Source organism: Sorex araneus, chromosome 2, assembly GCF_027595985.1.
Source record: "Sorex araneus isolate mSorAra2 chromosome 2, mSorAra2.pri, whole genome shotgun sequence".
In the NCBI taxonomy this organism is placed as follows: domain Eukaryota; kingdom Metazoa; phylum Chordata; class Mammalia; order Eulipotyphla; family Soricidae; genus Sorex; species Sorex araneus.
In genome coordinates this window covers 252125318-252150225 of record NC_073303.1, presented here as the reverse complement: position 1 = coordinate 252150225, position 24908 = coordinate 252125318, and the positions used below count along the sequence as shown (strand labels likewise).

Sequence of the window (24908 nt, the reverse complement as noted above, 5' to 3'; positions counted from 1 at the left end):
TGTAGTAAGCAATACAAAATAAATTATTTAGGGCCTGCCATTGGGGCAGGCATGGGTGGGGTGGTGGTTGGGGAAATTTGAAATAATGGTGGTGGGAAGGTGTCACGGTGGTGAGATTGGTGTTGGGATATTGAAGTGTAATAAGTTATTATGAACAACTTTATAAAAAATACATTTTTTATAAAAAAAAAAGGAGGGCGAGGGAAGCAGCTCAGAGACATTGATCTCTAGCAAGGCCACGGGGGCTGTGGCTCAGGGGAGCTTGGACTCCATCCCGAGACCGGGAGAATGATATGGAGACTAGAACCACTGAGATCTTCAAAGGACACAGGTAAGGGACACGTCGGCAGTAATTTACAGATGGGGAATTCGTCTGATGCGTGTGGGTGAGATGAGAGGAACCAGGGAAGGTTGTGGAGATGCCAGAGCAAAGCGATACTGAGAAAGCAATACTGATCAGCTCAATATTGGGAGGGAAAGCTGACCAGGACTCTGGAGAGAAGAGAGACGCTCAGCAGAGTCTACGCCCGTGGGAAGTCAGAGGACACAGAAACCTAATCTGGGGAGAACAGATACTTCAAACTCTTTCGATACTTGCCCCTGCCCCCCCCCCCCCGGATCCTGCTGGGTCTTTCAGGAACTCGTCCCAAGAGAAAACCTAAAGCCAAAGAGATTTGACATGTTTCACTCCAGTTAGACATAAAGAAGGGCACAGGCCAGAAAACATTTAGCCGATGAGTGACAGAATTCGATGGGGGTTGCAAAATGGGATTGTTGATTGCTCTGCAGAAGACCAATTGCAAAGATTAAAATTAGGAAAATCTGTAAACAGGCAATCTCACTGCAATCAAAGTAATAATCACGGTAGCACGGTAGCACTGTCTTCCCGTTGCTCATCGATTTGCTCGAGCGGGCACCAGTCACGTCTCCCTTGTGAGACTTGTTGTTACTGCTTTTGACACGGAGAGCTTGCCAGGTTCTGCCGTGCGGGCGGGATACTCTCGGTAGCTTGCCGGGCTCTCCAAGAGGGATGGAGGAATCGAACCCAGGTCGGCCGCGTGCAAGGCAAACGTCCTACCTGCTGTGCTATCGCTCCAGTCCAAAGTAACAATAACAAACTTAATAAATGAACCAGAAAAAAAAAAATGCAACAGCAGCCCGAACTGGAGTGGTGATTTGGTGGATGGAGAGGTGTGCCAATTTAGAACGTTCTAGCAGGGCAGGGCTTGGCCTTGCCATGGCTGCTCAGGCCACGTCCCCCTCACATCACACATCTCCCCTGATGTGTGGGAAGCAAAGTCAGAAAGGCACAGTCCCGGGGCCGGAGCGATAGCACAGCGGGGAGGGCGTTTGCCTTGCACGCGGCCGACCCGGGTTCGATCCCCGGCATCCCATATGGTCCCCCAAGCACTGCCAGGAGTAATTCTTGAGTGCAAAGCCAGGAGTAACCCCTGGGCATCGCTGGGTGTGACCCAAAAAGCAAAAAAAAAAAAAAAAAAAAAAAAAAAAAAAAAGAAAGGCACAGTCCCTTCAAAGTCCTCTCCCCTTGGCCTCTGTCAACATTTTCTACCTGGACCAAACCCGGCTCCTTCACTTTAATCCTCCAGATTAATCCCTTCTGCCTCTGGGACCCCAGGGTGACTCGGACTCTAGGAACCTTGACTTCATCTTCCTGACTCTAACTTCTCCACCCAACGACTTCCTTTCTAGGGAGGCCTGAACATTTGCCTCCCTGGAGTACTAGACAGCCCGAGTTCACCTCCATCAGGCTAGGTCAAGATGAGCCCGGAAAGCAATGAAACCCTCTTTTCACCTTAATTTCTCTTAGTGAATTTAGTGAACAGTTAGCTAAAGCTTGCTCTGTAGCTAGGAAACATTTACATTCCACAATCAATACAGGGATATAGAATCACCCTTTTACAAATAAAGTAATGAAAGCTTGAACAGGTTAAAGAATTTTCCCCAGACTCACAAGTTGGCAAGTGAAAAGCCAAACTTTTAACCCAGATCTCCTTTGCCTCTAAATATGGTCATAAACAGGTTATATCTATTAATCTTTCAGTATCTGTGTTGCAAACCACAATGCCCAAAAGAAGGGAGGGAGAGAGAGGGAGAGAGGTAGAGAGAGAGAGAGAGAGAGAGAGAGAGAGGGAGAAGGAGAAAGATAAACAGAGAGACAGAGAGAGAGGAGAAAGAGAGGGAGAAGGAGAAAGATAAACAGGGAGACAGAGAGAGGATAAAGAGAGGGAGAAGGAGAAAGATAAACAGAGAGACAGAGAGAGGAGAGAGAGAGGGAGAAGGAGAAAGATAAACAGGGAGACAGAGAGAGGAGAGAGAGAGAGGGAGAAGGAGAAAGATAAACAGAGAGACAGAGAGAGGAGAGAGAGAGGGAGAAGGAGAAAGATAAACAGGGAGACAGAGAGAGGAGAGAGAGAGGGAGAAGGAGAAAGATAAACAGGGAGACACAGAGAGGGAGAAAGAGAAAGATAAACAGAGAGACAGAGAGAGAGGAGAGAGAGGGAGAAGGAGAAAGATACAGAGAGGCACACCGAGAGAGAGGAGAGAGAGAGGGAGAAGGAGAAAGATAAACAGAGAGACAGAGAGACAGAGAGAGAGGTCGGTCTACCTGTCATAAAGGCAGGGTGGGGCTGACGTGTGTGATGAGAAGGAAACTGGGGACACTGGTCCTGGGAAAGGGATAAAGAGATGGGTGTCGGAACACTGCATGACTGCACCCTAACCATGAACAGCTTTGTAAAGAATCTCTCTCACAGTAATTCAATGAAACACCTTTTTAAAAACTATGGTCATAACCACTTCATCAGCCTCTCACCTCCGTGACTGACAAGGACTCTTGGGGACTGTCAGCACTTCTTGTTTGAGGTACTGGAACTGGGAGGGAGAGCCTGGGGTGGGACGAAGTAGGGGGATGTCCAAGCTGGTGGGGCCCACTCCTCCCCTCCCTTTCTTGTGCACACGCTACTCTCCGCACTCCGGAGATGTGTCCAACTTCCTCTTCAACGGAGGCTGGTCACAGTGACTTTAGGACACTGGGCTATGGGGTTTCAGAAGCAAAGTCAAGAGAAGCCTTTTTGCAGCTAGTCCTTCGGATGCTTAGAAGTTAGTCGTCACACAGCACAAAGCCCGTACACGGCACACAGTTGTCATACACTACAAAGTCTGTGTACGTGGACAGGCTACACCTCACCCCCAAGGCAACAGTCTACCAAAAGGTGACGCAGGTCAGTGAATGATCTGGGACATGCAGGGAAGAAACGGGACCTTCAGAGGCCTAGAGACCCGGCACCCTCTGACCGTGACTACATGGTGAGTCCGATTAGAACCAGTTAGATGAGCCGGGTAATTCGAGAACGTGAAAGACACGAATACACCCATTTAAACGACTCAGTTTAGAGGTGCTGACTTGATATCATTCACAGCTAGTCAGGACACGGGGTATTATGTTATTTTATATTCCACAAATGAGTGCGGTCGTTCTAGGTCTGTCCTTCTCTTTCTGACTCATTTCACTCAGCATGAGGGATGGGTAGTTCCATCATTGTATGACTGAAACTCAAACATGAAAGCTTTGTAACTGCATCTCACGGTGATTCGATTTTTAAAAAAATGGAAAATAAAATAAAAATAAAAATAAAAATAAACTTGGTCTATTTACCTTTTTTAAGAAAAAAAAGAACATAGGGTAGAGTTTCCAATTTTTTTTTTTTTTTTTTGCTTTTTGGGTCACACCTGGTGATGCACAGGGATTACTCCTAGACTCCTAGATCTGCACTCAGGAACTATTCCTAGCCGTGCTCAAGGGACCATATGGGATGCTGAGAATCGAACCTGAATTGGCCACGTGCAAGGCAAATGCGCTAACCACTGTGCTATCGCTCCAGCCCCCTTCGTGGACTCTAGACAACATTTCGTCATTGTTTAGACCAGTGGGACATAAACCTCCCCATTCGCTCTTCTTCTCCCAGGCAGTGCCTCACAAGGAGCACCTTCTCCGGAAGCTTTCCTTTTCCTGCACCAATCTGGACCCACGAGTTCTTGAGCCAGCCTCCTGAGTGCACTGGGTTTCACTTTCCGTGAAAGGTTCCCAGTAAAGTGAACATCAGGCCCAAGATGGGCGACCTTGGATTCTAGGGCGCTCTCACTCTCTGTGTCCCAGCCTCAGGCCGGGGCGTGGGCAGGACCAAGACCAAGAAGCCGCCAGACTCAGAGGAAAGGGGGTGGGGGTTTGGAGGTGGGAGGAACCAGAAGGGAAGCAGAGGGTGAAGTGGCCCTTGGGGAGGATTTTGAGCAGGAAAGGAAAGCAAACAGCTGGGAGCCGCCCTGTCACAGGGGGTGGAGGTCTGGGTCTGGCAGGCTTCTCTGCCTTGAGGACAGGTCCTGGCAATTCCGTGTCCTGCATGCGGTTCTCAGCCTAGTAAAGGTGTGGCAGCACCCAGGGCTCTACTCACTAGATGCCGCAGCAGTCGCCTGCCAGTGTGATAACGCAGAACGGCCATGAACTTTACCCAGTGCTCCAGGGGGCTGGAGGGAAAGACCTGACTGAAAACTAACCCTCCCTCCCATCTTTTTTAAAAAAATTATTTTCAGGGGGCTGGAGTGATAGCATAGTGGGTAGGGCGTTTGCCTTGCACGTGGCTGACCCGGGTTCAAATCCCAGCATCCCATATGGTCCCCTGAGCACCGCCAGGAGTAATTCCTGAGTGCAGAGCCAGGAGTAACCCCTGTGCATCGCCGGGTGTGACCCAAAAACCAAAAAAAGAGTTTTTTTATTTTCATAAGTTTGTTCCCTGGAACAATAGCACAGCGGGTAGGGCGTTTGCCTTGCACACGGCCGATCTGGGTTCGATTCCTCCGTCCCTCTCGGAGAGCCCGGCAAACTACCAAGAGTATCCTTCTCGCACGGCAGAGGCTGGCAAGCTCCCCGTGGCATATCATATTCAATATGCCATAAACAGTCACAACAAGTCTCACAATGGAGATATTACTGGTGCCTGCTCGAACAAATCAATGAGCAACGGGACAACAGTGCGATAGTGCGACAAGTTTGTTTCCACTACTGATTACATTCAATATTTCTTTTTTATAATAATTTCATAAAATCCTTTTATTTATCTTTTAAAGCTTTTTATTGATTCACCATGAGATAGTTACAAGCTTTCATGTTTGGGTGACAATCGCACAATAATCAAACCCCCATCCCTCCACCAGTGCACATTCCCCACCACCAATATCCCCAGTATACCCCCCTTTCCCACCCTCCCCCTGCCTCCATGGCAGACAACATTCCCCATACTCTCTCTCTACTCTTGGGCATTATGGCTTGCAGCACAATCTGCGTTGCAATACATTCAATATTTCAACACCAATCCCACCACCATGACACCTTCCCACCACCATTGTTTCCAATTTTCCCACCACCATTCAAGCCTGCCTGCCAGGGGCAGATGCTAGCTCATTTATTTTCTATTGCTTATTAGGAATAGCCTGAGAGGTCGTGTGGCCGTTTTTGTGGCCACACGGCTTCTGGAATTCTAAAAATGTCAGTGGTTTGGGTCCAGAGACATCTCTGTAAGGAGTTCATCCATTTTGAGATGCCTTTGCCTCCCTCCGTTCTTTCTCTGCTGTCTCAGCTTTTCCTTTCCGAGTCTGAGAACCACAGCGCTCTCTCTTCTTCCTCCACCATCTTCTTCCTCTCATGTCTGTCCTCTCCTTGGGCTTCCCTAGCCTGATGGTACCCAAGCTCTCGAGCAAACACCAGCACGGACATAGTGACATAATGTGGTGCTGCAGGCCAAGGCTATTGTTCTATTCCCTGGACTACTGCGGCCACTGGAGCAGAAGGTCAGTGAATCCAGGTCTTCATACGTGAACGTGGACATAACTGGTGAAACAGACACAGATGGGTCTGGCTGCAGAGAGAGCATCCCGTGGCTGCCAGTGCATCTGGGATGGATGTTAGTGGGGCAAGTGAACACCGTCTACATGGTGCATTTCAGAACCTCACTAACTTGGAGGCTGGTTCTCTGAGGGTTCCCTGGAACAGCCCTCCCTGCAAAAATTCTGAAACGAAGAAACGCATGCTGCTATTGTAGGAACTCTTTCCTGCGGGTAACTGACTGGCATGCCTACATTCAGGATCTGAATCTCAAGTACTGCCTAGCTCAGAAAACTACACGGACTACTTGGGGCTGGAGCGCTAGCACAGCAGGGAGCGCGTTTGCCTTGCACGTAGCCGACCCGGGTTCGATCCCCAGCTTCCCATGGGTCCGCCAAGCACTGCCAGGAGTAATTCCTGAGTGCAGACCCAGGAGTAACCCCTGAGCATCGCCATTTGTGACCCAAAAAGTAGAAAAAAAAAACCTCTACATGGAATATGTACATGAGAAATAAATTTTTATTTTCTACATAAAAAGTTTATCTTTTTCCCCATTCCTGGTAAATGCTAGAGACATGCAGAGAGAAGCCCCCCATTCTACCCTGACCATTTGTGCCTCACCCTAGTTGGGGTGCAGAGACCGTTCTGAAGGGAGGTGAAGGCAGGACTCAGAGGCAGGCGACCTTTTCTATCGAATCCTAATGATTTCCATGTAATATGAGAGAAAAGTGAATCTTCCATGGAACCTTAACTTGCAGTGGAATAAAAACAAAACAAGAAATGGCCTGAAGAGGGATGGAGCGATAGCACAGCGGGGAGGGCGTTTGCCTTGCACGCGGCCAGCCTGGGTTTGATTCCCAGCATCCCATGGGGTCTCCCGAGCACCGCCAGGAGTAACCCCTGTGCATCACTGGTGTGACCCAAAAAGCAAAAAAAAAAAAAAAAAAAAAAAAGGAGAGAAACAAACAAACAAAAAAACAGCCTGAAATGTGTCAGGGCAGAGGGGGGAACAGATTATCTCTTTGTCCTTGGGGTTTTGAGAAAGACTAGGTAATGTGAGGTCAAAATTCAAATCTTTTCCAGCTCGATTAGGTGGACCCCATTGCCTGTCCAGGGAACGCTCCTGAGCCCACGGCCAGCAGCCCCTCCCCCACCCCGACAGGGAAGCACGCACCAAAGGCGGAGCAGAGGGGAGTCTCCCGGCTGCACGTTTCCTGTGCAAGATCTCAGGGGACACAATTACATTTGTCCCTCCTGGTCCCGAGAGAAGGAGTCGTCAGGATGGGGTCACACATGCGGAAGAGTTACAGGGGAAGAGTCTGTCTAAGGTGTGAAGGAGGCATGGGCACAAGTCAGGCAAGGAGGATTGTTAGATGATGGAGATGCAGATTTGACCCCGTGAAGGAAGGATGGAGGCCGGGCCGGTGAGTCGTGGACACAACGCTGGGGAAGCCTCGCTGGCTGCTGATGGACAGTGCCAGGCCCTTATCCTCACGGGCCCAGAGCAGCAAAAGCAGCAAAGCGTCCGAAGGAACAGCATGGCGGGTGCCTATCCATGATGGCCCGGTGGGGCCACGGGAATCTTGAGCATTTTTAAGGCCTCAGCTGGGCGGAAAGCGGCTGACCAGTAGGGGAAGAGAGGCAGGGACAGAGAACTGCAGGTCGGGGAGGCCGGGACACAAGTGGATCCAGTTTTGTCCAGGGTCCAACTCAGAGCTCAAGTGAAGCCTGGGTCCATTTCTCACTCCTGATCCCAAGCTGACAGCCATCGATCACCACCACAAAATTCCGCCAGTGGACCTGTGAGCCTGGAAAGCAAGCGTGGTGGACCTGGGAAGCAAGTCACCTCAAGGGAAATGTCAGTCGGGTCCCAAACAACCGACTTTCTATTGGAGTTTTAGAACGCAGATATGCCCAAAGCAGTGAAGTCCTTTTGCTCCTTCAGAGACATAACTCATCAGAGAATGCCCAGGAGGAGGATGAAGTATCCGCCTGGACACCACAGATACTGCTAAGTGGCTGAGAAGATTCAATTCACTCTTTTCAAAATACTGATTAGGTAGCTCATGTGTTGACAGGAATTGCTTCAGATGCTAGGACGAGGTAGACTTATACGGGTTGTGCAAGAACAAAGAATGAAGACTGTGGGGGCTGGAGTGATAGCACAGCAGGTAGGGCGTTTGCCTTACACGCGGCCGACCCGGGTTCAAATCCCAGCATCCCATAGGGTCCCCTGAGCACCGCCTGGGGTGATTCCTGAGTGCATGAGCCAGGAGCGACCCCTGTGCATTGCTGGGTGTGACCCAAAAAGCAAAAAAAAAAAAAAAAAGAATGAAGACTGTGGGTAGATTATTCATAACAAATGATACAAAATAAATTATTTAGGGCCTACTATTGGGGCAGGTTATGGTGGTGTTTGGGGGAACTGGAAGCAATGTTGGTGGGAAGGTATAATGGTGGTGGGATTGGTGTTAGGATACCGAATGCAATACATCATTGTGAACAACTTTATAAAAATAAAATTAAACTAAAAGAAAACAAAAAAATGTGGGAGCTGAAGGTGAGCAGAAAGCAGCCAAGAGACACTTCCATTGTAGGGGCTGGAGCGATAGCACAGCGGGGAGGGCATTTGCCTTGCACTCGGCCAACCCAGATTCAATTCCCAGCATCCCATAGGGTCCCCTGAGCACCGCCAGGAATAATTCCTGAGTGCAGAGCCAGGAGCAACCCCTGTGCGTCTCCAGGTGTGACCCCAAAAGCAAAAAAAAAAAAAAGACTCTAGGTAGACATGATGGAGAAATGGATTTAGAATATCTATAAATTTTGAAAAATTTGCTCCAGGCTAAATGCCGTCCACATTCCTCTGTGCTTCCCAGACTTTTGTTCATACAGCTGTTGTTTCATGAATTATTTTGTCTTTAAATTAGTTATTTACAGATTTATCTCCCCTGAGGGTTTTCAAAATCTTCAAGGACTGGGAATACGTGTATCAGTCCACTGATTAAACAACTCATTGCCCATCTTGTTTTTTTCACCATGGTTTTTGTGTGCTGTGTCTGTACCTGCCATTAGCCTCTCGAGAGGCTGAGACAAAGGGAACACAGCACCAAAGAGAATACCGAATAAGACAAAGAGAATACCAAATACTCCAGGAGTACTCGGTACACTGAAAAGGCGTCGATATGATCCTGAATGGTGCGTGCAGAAGCCACAAGCACCGAGGGAAGCAGGAACACGGGACCTGTGCCTATTCCTGCTGAGGGTGGGAGTGAGAGAACCATCAGAGAATTCTTGAGTTGCTTCCCAAAGAGAAGCAGAGAAGTGGTCCAGGATTTCATCCCCAGTATCTGGTAGAGGGCAAGTTCTCCGTTCATCTCTCTGCCAAATGAGAAAGGGATTGACTGAAGATGAATAGAGTGACAGTATTTCATCGTAACCAACATCTTCTGCCCTTGGTTCTGGGAACATCCTCTCAGCTTTTTTGTTACCAGAGCTCATGACCCAAACCTTGCCCATCAGACAGAGGAACGGGCCACGGCCAGTGAATGGTTCAGGACATGGTTAATCTTGGGCCGGTGTTACACGTCCCAGGACGTGTCTGAACAGTGGGAGGACTATGATCTCTCTTTCTGCAATGCTCCCACTATAGGCATGCCAACCTGGGATATCTGGGGGTGGTTTTGTTAAGGGTGAAGTTATACAGAGGAAGAAGAAACAGGGAGGTGGAGAGAGAGACTGGGTCCCGGTGACATAATGTTAGCTCCTGGGTCTAGCCATTTAAGAAATGATTTTATGGAGTCCGAGTGACAGTGAAGCGAGTAGGGTGTTTGCCTTGCACATGGACAACCTGAGTTCGATCCCGAGCATCCCATGTGCTCCCCCAAGCATCACCAGAAGTAATTCCTGAGCACAGAGCCAGGAGGACTGCAGTGATAGCACAGTGGGTAGAGCATTTGCCTTGCACGCGGCCGACCTGGGTTCGATTCCTCCATCCCTCTCGAACAGCCCGGCAAGCTACCGAGAGTATCCCGCTTGCACGGCAGAGCCTGGCAAGCTCCCCGTGGCATATTCGATATGCCAAAAACAGTAACAAGAAGTCTTACAATGGAGACGTTACTGGTGCCCGCTCGAGCACATCGATGAGCAACGGGATGACAGTAACAGTGACAGAGCCAGGAGTAACTGCGGAGCACCATCAGGTGTGGCCCCAAAACGGGGTGTGAGAGAGTGATTTTACTCACCTGTTCTTTGGCTGATCATTAAATTGCCTTTTTGGAGAGACTGAGTAGGCCTTAGGCCCATTCGAGTTAACGTCCCTGATATCTACAACCAAATATGTCCTGGCTCATAGAAACACCCAATGGTGCTATGAGTTGCTTCACAAATACGGAGTGAAATTCCCATTTCCAGGATGATCCATGTAAAATTAAGCAAATCTATCAGAAAAAAAAGTGGTGGATTCTTGGGGGAACCCTGAGTCCCTTTTAGCCTTGCTGGCTGAAAAAGATGAGAGTGTCTGTTGCCTGAAGCAACATGTGAAAGAGAAAATCCTGAGTGGAGAGAGGGAACATGGGAGCGAAGGTCCAAAGTGGGAAGCAGACTCTTACCAAAAACATGGCTATTAGAACTACTACTAACTTTTATCATTTTGGGTCAGGAATAAGACTGACCCAAGCCAGAGAGAATGGACACACCCAAAATAAAAGTATTAAAAATTCATCATCATCATCATCATCATCATCATCATCATCATCATCATCATCCCGCTGGTCGTCGAATTTCTCGAGCGGTCTCAGTAACGTCTCCATTCGTCCAAGCCCTGAGATTTTCAAATCCTCTCTACTCATCCTTCCAAAGATGCCATACTAGAGGCTCTTTCAGGATCAGGGGAATGAGACCCAGCTTGTTACTGGTTTGGGCATATTAATACACCATGGGGACCTTGCCAGGCTCTCCCAGGTGGGCAGGAAACTCCCAGTAGTTTGTCAGGTTCTCCCAGAGGGAGAAATAGGCTATGAGATATTGCTGTAAGATATAAGCTTCCGGGCGCTGGCTTTTAAGTCTCTGGATGCTGGCCGTTGACAGGGGGCAGTCCCTGGGTGTGACCGCCTAGCTACTGGGAGATGGGATTTCTGGGTGGAGGAGGCCCAGTCCCAATCTGAGCATCCTTGGAGGTCTCAGCCTCGGGTCCCACGCACCTGGGTTCGTGGCTCGTCCGAACGTGTGGAGAAGGGCCTTGAGCATGGCTGTGGCTAGGCTCTGGAGGTCTTTGGCCGCCGGGAGCTCTGCTCGGGGTGGGGAAGGAAGCTGGAGCCCATCCCCTCCGAGGAGGCCCCCGGGAAGACAGCCAGGTGCGTGGGCAACAGACTTTCTGCATGGGCAAGAGACTCGCTTCTCGGCCTTTTGGCTAAGATCAAGTGTAGTATTAAAAAATAATTTAAAAAAATTAAAAATATTAAAAGATAATTTTTTAAAAATTCACTGTCACTGTCATCCTGTTGCTCATCGATTTGTTCGAGCGGGCACCAGTAACATCTCTCATTGTGAGACTTATTTGTTACTGTTTTTAGCATATCCAATACACCACGGGTAGCTTGCCAGGCTCTGCTGTGCAGGCTAGATACTCTCAGTAGCTTGTCAGGCTCTCTGAGAGGGGCAGAGGAATCGAACACAGGTCGGCCGCGTGAAAGGCGAACGCCCTACCGCTGTACTATTGCTCCAGCCCTTTTAAAAATTAAAAAAATTAAGTTAGAAATGTAAAAATTAATATTAAAAATTAAAAATATTAAAAATTAACTCCCCAAGAGTTGGGGAGACAGTGCAGGGATTATGGTAGTCGTGTTGCACTTGGTCAACTCACTGCATATGGTCCGTCTCCTGAGCACTGCCAGGTCTGAGCACAGAGTCAGGGGAAATTCCTGAGCACAAAGCTGGTCGCTATCCCTGAGTCTATATGTCCCAGGGATAGCCTAGCCCTCCCTCAACACCCCTACCCCCCCAAAAAAAAATTTAACAATTGTGCAAACTAGTGGAGAGAAAGAGGCAGCCTCTCGGAGGGGGCGGCTGAGAAAGGCGTGTTCCTTTGCCTTCTTTTCCCCGAGGGAGAAAGTACCATCCCAGCCTCTCAGCAGACACAGAGTTCCTTCCCCCAGTGCCAGCCCTGGCAGAGACAGGAGGGGAAAGTGTCCCCTGCCCCTGCCTGCAGGGCTCTGAGTCGAGAGGACCGAGGAATCCGGGCCACACATCTGGAGCAGGAGAGCAGACTCCGTCGGAGGAGGCAAAGGCTAGGAATGGCTAAGATGCGTTTTATGGAGCGGAAATGCAAATAAGTAGCTGACACCAGAAGACAGAGTGTCTCCTGCCTGTTTAGAAACCACTCGACTCTGGTTCTATTTATAAAGGCGACATGTTGCACAGAGCTCGGTTTCCCTGTTCCTAATTGAGGCCAAAGCGACAGCATCTTCCAGGCACATGTGGAGAGAGCCTGAGCCGTGGGCTTGAGCAGCCAGCTTCTGTGATGAACACGGCCTGGCTCCGGGTTCGAACACATGCAGAGAGTTCCTTCGTGTGCTCTGCTCTCCGAGTCTGGAGAGACAGGGACGCCTAGCCTTCCTCTGGGTCTCCAACCCCCTCATCTTCCTGTCAGCTTCAACGTTCCCCTTCCCCACTGGCCCGCCTCCTGAGACCCTCCCTTCGTCCCCCTCCTAGCGGGAAAAACAGCCCAATGCAGGTTCAGGCGCAGACAGGCACCGACCAGTCAGTATTTGGCACCTTACTGAATCTCTCTGGGCCCCAGTCTCCCGGCCTGTAAATGGGCTTAAAATTCATGACCAGCCCCCCCAGCCCCCACCACCCCCGAACAAGAAGAACTAGCGTGTATGTGTGGCTAAGAAAGATGCTGAGAAACAGTGCGTTTAAGAGTCATGTTCAGAAAGAGAGGGGCAGACACAGAAGGACTGCACTCATTTGTGGAATATAAAGTCACAGAATGGGAGGCTAACACCCAAGGATAGTAGAGATAAGGACCAGGAAAATTGCTCCATGGCTTGGAAGCTGGCCTCATTGCGGGGGGGGGGGGGGGGGGCGGAGAGAAGGCAGTTCAGATAGAGAAGGGACCACCACCAAGTAAAGGATGTTTGGAGGGCTCCCTTGGGATGAAAGATGCGTGCTGAAAGTAGACTACAGACTGAGCATGAGGGCCACTTAATACCCTCTATTGCAAATCATAACACCCAAAAGGAGAGAGAGGGTAAAAGATAATGTGCCTGCCACAGAGGCAGGGAGGGGAGAACGAGGTAGGGGTGGGGGGAGGGATACTGGGGTCATTGGTGGTGGAGAATGGGCACTGGTGGAGGGATGGGTACTTGAGCATCGTATAACTGAAATGTAAGCATGAAAGTTTGTAAGTCTGTAACTGTACCTCACGGTGATTCATTGATAAAAAAAATTTAAATAAATAAACAAACAAATAAATATAGAGTCGTGTTTAACATTGCTTTGTCAAGCCTGGCCGAAATTCAGTTGAGAAGAAAATCTTAAGAGAGAAAAAGAACCAAGTTGCATCTCACTACTTTATCATATGCAAATTGGAAAATGGTCACTGGGGTCAACACTGGTATTCGTCTCTCAATTTTCTTTTGACCGTCCTTACCAGATGAAAGGTAGAGAACAAAATTTTACTTTTCTTGCAGCCGGGGTTCTGCGCTGAGATTACATCTCACCAAGGAGATGCACTCATGTGGGTTGAAGAAGACATTGTTGTTTCTTGCTTAATTCGGGGGGAATGCACTGATCGTGGGGTCCCCCTTCGTTCAACCTGACGGGACTTCCTTTGCGCTCCCCTCTGGCCGTGCCTTCTCTCCATCCAAGAGCTGATGGAGAAGACGGGGTGTCTGCTTCTTTTCTTCTCTTCTCCGTTGTGACAAACTCCCAAGAGACAGACGTGGGAAAAATCACGCAAGGGAAAAAGCTAGCTGGAATCTTCTTGCTCTGAAGTTTCCATCCTCTTTTATAGCTCATTTTGATTCTGTGGGACATACTTCATCATCTTGGGGCCTTGCGACAATTCCAAAAAGGGACAGCCTTGATTAAATGCTGGAACCGTGACCACGGTACCCCATGGGTCCTCTGGCAGCCATGGCGAGGAGGGAATGAGCCAAGAGCATGCAGACTGCCCCCTGCAGCACCCCCTGTGGTTAATTTCGGAGGGATAATTGTCTTTCCCGTCGCATTCCAGGGCCATCTTAAATGCGCGCCAGTTGAACAGGCAGCTCCGGGAGGGCAGAGACCCGGAGCGGGTTCCACAGTGAGTTAGGAAGAAACCCGGTTCGATCTAAAATTGACAGAGCAGCCATTTCCCCCGCCTGCAAGTCCTTTAGACGAATAAGAAAACTTGAAGTGCAATGTATTTTAGAATTGAGCTTTAAAAATGGGTGACAGACAGAGTCTTGGGGAAATTACCTGCCATGGAGGCAGGGTGAGGACTGGGATGGGGGGAGAGTATTCTGGGGACACTGGTGGTGGAACGTGTGCACTGGTGGAGGGATGGGTGTTTGATCATTGTACGGCTGAATCTCGAACATGAAACCTTTGTAACTGTATCTCACAGTGATTCAATTAAAAAAAAAAGTAATATGGGGTTCATGCCCAATTCAATCAGCTTAATCAATGGCTGAATAAAAATCAGTATTCCTACATTTGAAAAACAAAAAAGAGGTGACAGATACCACCAAGGTCAAAGCCTCCACAATAGTTAAACATTGGAAGCTAGAAGCATCAAGATGCGGAACAAAAGGACTCTCGGTGGCTGACCCTTGGCTAGATAGTGAAGTGGTTAAAACTTGCCCTTTCAATGAAGTCATGAACTTTGCATATAAGTGGATCAACATGGAAAGTATCATGCTAAGTGAAATGAGCCAGAAAGAAAGGGACAGACATAGAAAGATTGCACTCATCTGTGGAATATAGAACAACAGAGTAGGAGACTGATACCCAAGAATGGTAGTATATAATACCAGGAGGTTGGCTCCATAACTTGGAAGCTGGCCTCACACGCTGGGGGAAAGTCATCCCAGGTAGAGAAGGGAAGACCAAGTAATATGTGGTTGGAGATCCTGCATGGGAAGGGAGATGCGTGCTGAGTGTAGACTAGAGACTGAACAGGATGGCCACTCAATACCCCTATCGCAAACCACAACACCCAAAAGGAAAGAGAGATACCAAATTGGAATGCCCTGCCACAGAGGCGGGGTGGGGTGGGGGGTGGGATTGGAGGGGCGGGAGGGATACTGGGTTCATTGGTGGTGGAGGATGGACACTGGTGGAGGGATGGGCTCTCGAACACTGCATGAGGGAAAAACAAGCACGAGAATGTATGACTCTATAACTGTACCCTCACTGTGACTCACTAATCAAAAAATAAATTTAAAAAATATAATAAAAAATATATAGTAAAACAAACAAACAAAAAAAACCTTGCCCTTTCTCCTTATAAATGAGAGAAACTCTATTTTTCCCATTTTCAAGTACCGAAAACTTTTTTCATTATCCCCCTGCCGCCTGGTATTACGCAGTGTTTGGGCTGTATTCTTCTCAGGATAAAGGGAAATAGCAAACTCCTTTGTCTCGGGGCTGTGGTTTTAACCCTGGCTGCTCACCAGTCCTGGATAGCTCAGCAAGAATGGTGCCAGGCCCCGCCCCTAGAAGCCCAACTCAGCTGGGGCCCAGACACATTACTTATTCCAAGTCCCCAAAGGCTGAAAACCACCAAGGTATTGTTACCTTAAAAACTCCTCTTCAAAGGGAATCAAGAAAGAAGTTGTTCCAGGAATGGTCTTGCCCCACTCTGACTCAAAATTTCCATAAAACAAGTTATTGTCATTCACTTTTATTTGTCGGACTGGAGCGAGAGCACAGCGGTAGGGCGTTCACCTTTCACGCTGCCGACCCGTGTTCGATTCCTCCGCCCCTCTCGGAGAGCCCGGCAAGCTACCGAGAGTATCGTGCCCGCACTGCAGAGCCTGGCAAGCTACCCATGGCGTATTGGATATACCAAAAATAGTAACAATAAGTCTCTCAATGAGAGACGTTACTGGTGTCCACTCGAACAAATCGATGAGCAACGGGATGACAGTGACAGTGATAGTGACACTTTTATTTGTTAGCACCAAGGGAGCCGCATTTAAGTGTGGCTCTTGCCTTAGATAAGAAACCCATAAAATCTTGCAGTGCCCAGGATTATTCAACATGGGATCTCTGCTTGGTACCTGGTGCCCAGCTGTAGAGATTCTGTCCAAATTCTGCCCATTCTACCTCTTGGCTTAATTGTGCTCAATGATCCCATCCTTGAATCTCCCAAACTGACTTTTATCCCCTATCTGGTATACTTTCATTTAACCTGCCAATACTAAAAACTCACAACAACAGAGAATAACAAACATGTGGATTTTGAGTTAGGTTGTTCAAGTCTTGGACCCGCTGCTCCGTAACTGAAGACACCTTGGGAAAGCCGTTTTGAGCCTTGTTTTTCCACCTGTAGAGTAGGAATCATATGACCTATTCTCTTCATTAAGGGCATGACGCAAGGTAAATATGATTTGCTCAACAGATACAAGATCCCTTTCCCTCTGACTTTTTTTCCCTCCACATTGTATTTATTTCAGAATATTGTTTATGTGACCAGTATACCCCAAAGAGCTTTTAAAGGTAGGCCTTGGGGGAAGGAAGAGGTCTTAAAGATAGGAAGATCTCTGTGCTGCAATTAAAATTGTTGTTTTTACTAAGCCCCACTAATTCTTTGTTCTAATCGTAAGGGGTATAGGGAAGGACTTTGGTTTATTAAACGTGTGGGGGAAATCAATGGATTTGGTGGATGAAGTGATCTAAAGAAACATGTTAGTAGTCACTTATGGGAGACTGAAAAATAAACCCAGAGAAGACCTGGAAAAGACAAACACCAGATGTCCAACGAGGAAGCAGAAATACAGGCTGGAATCTGTTTCAGACCACAGAATCTGAATTTGGGGAAGAAAACATTAAAAACAATAAATTACCCAAAATGGCAAATTTAGGATCCAACTGCCTCAAACTGTAACAACTTAGGCACTTGTAAAAGAGAAATATTCCAGATGGCAAACTGGAAGGATGAATTACAGAGAAGGAAGAAGCTAATATCCGGTGCGAGACTTTGAAGCAAGGCAACGCGAGAGCCTTCCCTGAAGGACCAGGCTGGGGGGTGGGGGTGGGGGGGACCTGGTATTCCTAGAGGAGAGAAACAGGATGTTGTTCCAGCAGTGTCAGCTGGCCCCACCGGCCAGACCTGGGTGCTCGGGGCTTAGGTACATCTCAGCTAGACGTCTATTTTACAGTAGATGATGCGACAGAGATGCTGGGGTCCTCGTGGGGGAATCCGGAATGACTGTTTACCTTGTATAGAACTTTGATGTATCAGGCTCCCTCCTGCTTCAAGATTCAACAGACCTACGCCCGATTTCCAACCGATCCAGGGCCTTTTCCACCTTTCTTCACGTGAAATCATTCCAGCCCTGGAATTCAGGGAGGGACCCTGAACTACGGGCAGTGCGAGTATCTTGATTCTATCTTCTCCGTGTGTATTTCTCAGACCAGGGTGCCTGCCTTCTTTCTCTCCTTGGCACACCACCTTCACGCCCGGCCTAGAGCCTTTCCAGCCATGAGTTCCTTTGTGGAAATGGAACTTTCTTTCCTCACATCTTATTGTGCCGAGTCTTCATCATTCAGGTCTTGGCAGAAATGCGGCTTTCTAGAAAGACCCCCCACCCGCCCCCACCCCTTTAAAGCCCCACCTCCTTGTACCCCTAACATTATCCGGTACAATTTTATGCATGGAACTTAACATTCCTGGTGCTGTCTTGTTTTTATTTGCTGTTTTGTTCCTCCCCCTGCCACCAACACCCCCACGCTGTCGAAGAATGGGTAAGAGACTCTTCTTACTGACTGACATATTGCAAGTGCTTAGAGCTGTATCCGACAGGGTATTTATTCGATGAGTGTTTTCTGATTTGGAGTGAATGATAAGTTAGGGTGAAACCATTGGTTTGGGGATGATCTGTGTGTTCCTGCGTGTCCTGTCCCAACCATTTCACTCAGGCTCACGGTTCACTTCATGGGCCTCTCATCTCCAAATAGCCTCAGTTCGTGATGGGTTAAGTCCAGCCCAGAGGACTGAAACCAGTGACGATGTCTTCACTTCAGAGGCGTGTGTGTGTGGCCGTTTCATTTCAGTTCTCTCCACCGGTACTGTCTGCCCACCTAAGCGTAATGGGTGGGGGGGAACAGTCTAAGCTCCTGACCTCAAGGGCCTCTGTGTAACCAGGTAAATAAACAAATGATGGTTGCCACAGGGTGAAAAGTGCCAGAGCCCTAGTAAATTTCAAGTTGGAGACGTGGAGAGGAAGTGCCAGCCTTGAACTCCAAGGCTGGGGACAGCTTTCCCAAAGAAATGAGGCCTGGGGCTGGAGCGATAGCACAGCGGGGAGGGCGTTTGCCTTGCACTGGGCTGATCCGGGTTCGATTCCCAGCATCCCATAGGGTCCCCTGAGCTCCGCCAGGGGTAATTCCTGAATGCAGAGTCAGGAGTGACCCCTGTGCATCATCGGGTGTGACCCAAAAAGAAAAAAAAAACAACAAAGAAATGAGGCCTGATTTGGGTGGGAAAGCACAGACGTGCTTGCCAGAGCAAAAGAAACGCCCGAGACACTGAGGGGCATATACAAAGCTACAGGACCCCAAAACGCGGCTTGGGGAGCTGCAAAACGCTTGGAAATCTCATTGTGCCAAGGGCAGCGCCTGGGCGGGCGGGAGACCAGGGCCTTGTAATAATACATCTCCCTGAGGTTCGGGGCCCACTTTCCCATTGAGGTCAGCGGCAAATATCCCAAATTCCTTTCGCCCGAAGAAGCCAGCAGTTCGTTTAGCGGAGAGCATTTTGGAGAGCCTCCCGCCTGCCCTCCTCTGGGCTCCCCCTGGGCACCGTGAGCACCGAACCCGGCCATCTCCAAAGCCCCCCACATGCTGGACCCATTAGGCGCTGCATGCTCCACTGGCTGAGTCACTTCCCCCTCGGCCAAGGGCGGCACAGCCCGGAGGAGCGCGCCCCTAATTGGGTTTGAGGTGACTCACTCAGAGAGAGGGGCTTGCCACTGGAGAGCCTCGGCTGCCCTGCCGTGGCCGAGAGACGCCCTTGTCAAGCCGTCCAGTCTGCTGCTCTTCTCTTCGGGGAGTTCATGGGAGGGAAGGGATGAAAGCGGAGCGATGAAGGTGTGGGGGGGCGGGGGAGTAGGGGGCAGTAGGGGGGGTTCTCAGAGGGTGGCGGGGAGAATAGGGGGGTTCTGGGTTCTCAGAGGGTGGGGACGTCCACTGTGCCCGCTGCACTTGACGCACGTCGGAGCTTCAGCCGACTGCCAAGAGCTTTAAAAACATGACACTCAGACATGTTGTGTTTGGCATACCTAGCTTTGTTTAGAATATGTGGTGCGATGTTTTACAATAAGGAGATTTCGGCGTTGGAGGCCTGCCTCGTGAGCCGGGGGAGAAGGCGGCTGGGATGGAGAAGGGGTCACTGAGTCAGTGGCGGTGGGAGGGATCGCTTGGGAGGGGAGATGTGTGCTGAGAGTAGGTAAAGGACCACACGTGATGGCCTCTCGGTATCTGTATTGCAAACGATGATGCCCAAAAGGAGAGAGAGAGTCTGGGCGGGGGGGGGGGGGGGAAACTGTCTGCCATGGAGGCAGGAGGAGGGTGGGGAAGGGGGGGGATACACTGGGGATATTGGCGGTGGGGAATGTGGACTGGTGGAGGGATGGGTGTTGGATCAGTGTGTGATTGTAACTCGAACATGAACGCTTGTAACTGTATCTCACGGTGACTCAATAGAATGTTCAAAATTAAATGAATGAATTAAGGAGATTTAATATTAAATTCTTGAGTTCTGATTCCTGCCAAAGATCAGGAAGGCCTGGCAGTGAGTGGGTGCCCCTTGTAAAGGCAGAGCCCTGCCCAGTCTTTCACGGTGCCTGCCCCAACTTCTCTAGTCTGGCGCCTGCACTTATACTCAGAGGGCGTCGTGGGCTTACTACACCTTTATAATTTTTTTTAATACTTTTAAATTTTATGTTGTATTGAATGGCTTTAATTTTTTTTTCTTTCTTTTTTATTGGGGCTGGAGCGATAGTACAGCGGTCAGGCGACCCAAGTTTGATTCCTCCGTCCCTCTCAGAGAGCCTGGCAACCTACCGAGAGTATCGAACCCGTGCGGCAGAGCCTGGCAAGCTACCCGTGCGTATTGCATATGCCAAAAGCAGTAACAATAAGTCTCTCAATGAGAGACATTACTGGTGCCCACACGAACAAATCTATCTTTTTTACTGAATTACCATGAGAGGCACAGTTACAAAGTTGTTCTCGGTGGGTTTTCAGTTATGCAATATCCCGTCACCCATCCCTTCGCCAGGGTACACTTCCCACCACCAAACGGTATCTTTGTAGTCCCTGTCGCAGTTGAGTTTGCAAACTCCTGTTCCGAAGCCACTGTTGGGAGGACGAACTCCCACAGCCTTTCCAGTCACAGAAGAATGAACCTCAAAGTATCATTTCTAGAAAATTTCAGTTGTTCAGTGCTCGTGAGTTTGTTTTGTTTTTAATAATATAAATAAAAAGTTGTGACAATCACCTGCCTCCACGCCCCCTTTCTCCTCTCCCGGCAGAGAACACGATGGTCATATCTGAGGCTGAAGCCCCGTTTTTCTTTATTGTCCTGTCTAAAGTTTCCCCTCCTGACTGCAAACCACCGTTTGTATTCCACAGTTGTCAATGAACAGACAATGAGCACAGAGGCACTGCAGGCCTCTGTCCCTGCATCTACCAGCCTCCGCCACGGACTCCAACCCAAGAGAGATGGTGTGTTCTTTTCTTTATTTCTTTTCTTTGAATATTTATTTATTTATTTATTTTTGGTTTTTTGTTGTCACACCCAGCATTGCTCAGGGGTTACTCCTAGCTCTGCCCTCAGGAATTACTCCTGGCAGTGCTTGGGGGACCCTATGGGATGCTGGGAATCGAACCCGGGTCAGCCGAGTGCAAGGCAAATGCCCTCCCCGCTGTGCTATCGCTCTAGCCCCCTTCTTTTCTTTATTTCTTTATCTTTGTTGTCGCTGTTGTTCTTGAATACAAAGCTGTTCATTATCAGGTTTCAGTCATACGATGTTCTAACATCCATCCCTCTACCAGTGTACATTTCCCAGCACCAGAGTCCCCAGTTTTCCTCCCATCACCCCCTTCACCCCCACCCCTGCCTGTCTCTATGGCAGGTGCTCTCTCTCTCTCGCTCTCTCTCTCTCTCTCTCTCTCTCTCTCTCGCTCGCTCGCTCTCGCTCACTCTCTCTCTCCATCTGGGCATTGTGGTCTGCAATATTGATACTGAAATGTTGTTAGGAATATCCTTTTACCTACTTTGAACACTCAGTTCTTTTCCAAAGTGATCATTCCCAGCTATTATTGCCATCCCAGTCCCTTCTCCGACTTACCCACCCTCTGCCCCACACACCCCTGTGGTTGATTCCATAGATCCCTTTCCTTCTAATCATGCTCATCTGTCTACTCTTCCAGCAAGTCCTCCACAAAACATCCCCAAACTAGAAATACTCATCTTCTCTATTCAAATTTAGTATACTTGGTTTTCAATGTAATTTTTGAGGGATTCCCTTCATGGGAAAAATAATCACTGTATCACTGTCATCACTGTCATCCTGTTGTTCATCGATTTGCTCGAGCGGGCACCAGTAACGTCTCCACTGTGAGTCTTGTTACTGTTTTTGGCATATCAAATACGCCACGGGGAGCTTGCCAGGCTCTGCCGTGTGGGTGAGATACTCTCGGTAACTTGCCGGGCTCTCTGAGAGGGGCAGAGGAATCGAACCCGAGTCAGCCACATGCAAGGCAAAGGCCCTACCCGCTGCGCTATCACTCCAGCCCGGGAAAAATAATAACCACGTCATAAGATCATGATGTGTACTCTATCTGGACACAGTAAAAAGTGAGTTATAAGCATTTACATATCTTTTGTTCTAAGCCAGGGATCCTTTAAGTGTGTGTATGTCGACTCACTTGATCATCACAACACTGATGCAGGCAGGTACGGATGTTGTAAACCCCAACAGTACAGGCAAATGAGGTGGAGTTATCTGCTTAATGCTTCCGAGCCAAGAGACTCTAGATAGAGGCTTTAGACTTCACAAACTGGTCTCATAGTCTATGGCGCTAGTCATTAAGTCATCCTGTTATTTTCCTTCTAAAGTGAAGTCTAGAGTAGAAGTCGTATTTTCTGCGTTGGAGATTGCAAGTGACCAATATCCATTCCTACCTATTTTGTAATTTTAGGATTCAAGACACCTTGTTGAATCTAATTGATTTTAAAACAAGATTTGACTGGTTTGTAGGAACAGGAAGAAGTACCAACACAGTAACTATTTGGTATTGGATTCCTTTGTCCTTCTCTGCCCTGATGCAGGTAGGAGTGTTTTTCAAGCAGAGTTTCTGGGGTAAAAAAAAATTTTTTTTTAAGAAACAGCTTTTTCAGCAGATTCCCTCTGAGAACTCTTTGCCTTTCAGAAGCATCATACATCCAGCAGAGAGTCAAAACATCCCTGAGGCCAAGCAAAGACTTAGAACTATCAGAACTTAAATAGCATTGGTTTTCCAGTTAATCATTTTTCAGAGATGGCTCTATCCTCTATCCTAATGCTCCCTTACCTATACAATTGGGTGTAAGTCCTGTATTTGTTCCTGTTGTCTCTATCTGTAAAATGAAGGGCTGGCAAAGACCACAAATGGAAACCAGATTTGCCTTTGCAGGCCATATCTAATTGATTAGCTGTATTTGTCTGGAATATTGCAAACCATAAGCAGTATTTGACCAATACTGTCTGCCATTGGAGAAAAGTGTGTATCAGCATTTTGGCCAAGAATTTGCCTCCCTGGATGATAGGATTTTCCAGGCTCCTACACAACTTTATGTTCGTGCAAAAATAGCTCCTAAGGGGAAAAAGAGAATAATAAAGCAAGAGATATGAATAAGTTTTTGTTTTTGTTTTTTACTTTTTGGGTCACACTCGGCGATGCTCAGGGATTACTCCTGGCTCTGCACTCAGGAATTACTCCTGGCTATACTCAGGGGACCATATGGGCTGGGAATAGAACCCGGGTCAGCCGCATGCAAGGCGAACACCCTATCTGCTGTACTATTGCTCCAGCCCTAAATAAAGTTTTTTAAAAGGGATTTAAAGGAAACAAAGTACGGCTGCAGAACTGCCATTTATACTGGAGGCACTAAAAGGGTTAATATTGCAGAAAATCAAATCACTAATGTGGTCAACAAATGTAAAATGAATGCAGAATAAATGAGCAAAATGAGAAACGGGGCCCAAACAGTGTTATAAAATGGACCTAGAAGCAATGGTCAATGTGAAACTAAATTAAAATGTTTTTATGCTGAAAATGTCAGCATCCATAGATTTACATAACTCAAGAAATTCAGGACATACAAATAAAAGAAATAGATTCTTAAACACTTTGGTAAAATTTTCTATATTATGAGAATTACAATTTATAAAATGACATCCAGATAAAGGAATTAGGAACCAAGAGCTCAGGGTCTGAGAGCAAGAGTGAAAACTCAAAGGCCTGTGATATTGAAATCCCACCAAAGTACTTTAGGGAATCTCTCCCCCCTTAAACCACAGACTGTTAGCAAAGCAAAAAATTTCTGCTAAATCACAAGCGTGCTTAAAGAAACATTTTCACTAAGGAGACTCGATGAAACCTCTCTTCTAGGTAATTCTATATTCGTTCTTCAATAACGTCTTGAGAAAACTGGAAATGACTTTTACAGTTATTATTCAGAAGTGGACCTGGGTATACCGATCATTCAACAATTCCTATACTTAACCTCAAAAGCATATTTTTCACCTTTAATGCCTTTCATTCGGTCAATGGGCATTTATGGACATGGAGCAGGCCCAAGGTGGCAGTAGTACTGTACAAAAATATTGAATTTTATATGAATACTACACCAAATAAGCTATTTGGGATAGGCATTACTATTTACAATGGAAACGATAATTTATTAAGGGTCATCTGCATTCCAGACACTACATGAGTACTCTGTATATTGTCTAATTTAATTTTCTAAATTATTTCACTGTAAACAGAATTGGGGTTTTAATTTACATTCATGTGATCCAATGGCTGGATTATTCTCTCTGTTCACTGCCTACCAAGACGAAGGTTAAATCATGAAGGGATCATAAAAGTTATAGAAGAGTTTGAGGACGGCTAAACATGCACAGAATCATAACTCATTCATTCAACAAATATTTATTGGCAGCATCTATATTCCAGACTTTGACAGGATCTGGGACATAATGAAGGGGAAAAGACACAAAAATTCTTCCTCCATTATCCATTTGTATGGAAGGAATTGGATCCCAGTGATAAGCTTAATGGGGTTGTACGAATACTTATTTTTAATTATGCGCATCTGAAGCAGGTTACAGTGCAATGCTACTTCAATTAAAAAAAATGAATCCTCATGAAAGGTTCAAGATACGGGGGCAAACTGGTATTAGTGCAATGATCAAATTATGTAGAACTATATTTATCCATGGCCAGATCGACAGGGGAAAGACCTGAACAAAAGAGGGATTAGGGGAGATTACACTCAGAGAAGTAACCCTTGCCAAGAAATGAGAAAGAGAAAATGGGAAAATCTGTGTGGTTGGAAGGGACATGGTAATTATGAGGGTATAAAAAGGGCTACTGTGGGGGGGGGAAAGAGATGAAGAAGTGTGGCTTAAGCTGAAGACGGAAACTTAGAAAAGGTTGGGGCATGCCAAACCTTGGGACCCATCAAATGGATTTGCCTGTTATCCAAAGAGCAAAAGGAATTCAACGGAAAGCTACAGAAAAGGGGTGGTGGGCG

At 47.7% G+C, this 24908-nt stretch overlaps 1 pseudogene; it reads left to right on the top strand.

Moving 5' to 3' along the window:
* The first annotated feature begins 11283 nt into the window (after positions 1–11283).
* Positions 11284–11451, top strand: LOC129402694 (U2 spliceosomal RNA; annotated as a pseudogene).
* Positions 11452–24908: the final 13457 nt, after the last annotated feature.